We start from the raw sequence: 1,426 nt of genomic DNA, 5'->3' as shown, positions 1-1,426 counted from the left end.
GCTCCTGGAGTCATATGAACAATTATGAATCTGTCTGGGTTTCATGCTTCATGAAAAAGCGTATCTTCATCCCACATTTTGGGAAGATGAAGTTGAAAGATCTGAAATTACTAGAAAACCCACAAGATCCTAATATTTAAAACTATGCTTAGATTTCACTTCCTGTTTTACTCCATACCTTCTTCACAGTGCAAGAGATTATAGCTATGTTTATAATTTCCTCACTTTGTGACACTGAAAAAATGTCACTGTACAAAAAAACTGCCTCACTTGAGTAGTGCTGAAGGAGAGAGGTCCATTTTGATTTGGTTTAATATCTTATCAGAAGAGCAGTGGAAGAGCTAATTACGATACTTTTCATTAGCATAATCACAACACTGTCTTTCTGTGGTAGATTCTTTTGTTTTGTTCTTTCATATTATTCTCCTCATCTATGTAGATCTGTATTCATTTCACATGCAGCTTCTCTCTGAATCTATTATTCAATTGCTCATTGTCCTATTCTCCGCTTTCTTTTCAAAGGCTCCAAATACATGTAAAAAGATTTGATGCTCCAAAGAGATGCATATCCTTGATAGGTTCCAAGATGCTCATCTGTGCATCACATTCTCAGTTTCCAAAACAATAAGGACAACAAACCAGAAGGGATCAGCGTACCTGAGCACACCCCTGTTATTATCAAGCAGCAGCTGAGTAATGCTAAACTTGCCTAATGTCTCTGACGAAAAAACATAATGACGAGCTACAGAAAGGCAGAATGACACTTAACTCATTTTCCATTACTTCCCTGCCAGCTTCTGATGGTGTGCAGTGATACAGCTCACCAGTGTGCAGAATGACTCTTCTGTTTGCAGCCACTCTCAGTGCCAAGGCCCACAGATGTTCAGATTTTTCCCCATGTAGATGGGATATGAGATATAATCTTACCTTCTAGTCCTGAGAGAAACCAGAGGCCAAGTCTACAAAGCAAAAAGGGACCCTCCTCTTTGAAGAACTGGTCATAAGGGGTTAAAGGGGGGAGCAACCAATGGGGAGTCAGACTCGGGCCTGGAGCTCCCTCAGAAATGATGGCCCAGGAATAAAATAATTTCTCACTAATCTTTTCATACCATTTCTGCACATAGAAGGATGCTTGTCTTTCTCTTTGGGACACTCTTGGTGATTTGGGAGAAAAACATCTAGGAAACTAATAAATTTCAAAATATGTCTGGTTAGCTCAGGGCGTGCAAGTACAAGGAGCATTTCAGTGAGAGAGGGCAAAACTGGAGTCCAATAAGTGCTACACACCCAGGAGGTAAAATTTAAATAAGAGTAGTAAAAGACAGTAAGTTAGATCTGCATAAAAGGAAAGCATGGGAAAGGAGTCATTGGTCAAATGTGAGGAGGAGAGGAGAGGAGAGGAGAGGAGAGGAGAGGAGAGGTTTTG

Source organism: Geospiza fortis, unplaced genomic scaffold, assembly GCF_000277835.1.
Source record: "Geospiza fortis unplaced genomic scaffold, GeoFor_1.0 scaffold217, whole genome shotgun sequence".
Taxonomy (NCBI): domain Eukaryota; kingdom Metazoa; phylum Chordata; class Aves; order Passeriformes; family Thraupidae; genus Geospiza; species Geospiza fortis.
Note: the sequence above shows the minus strand (reverse complement) of the source record.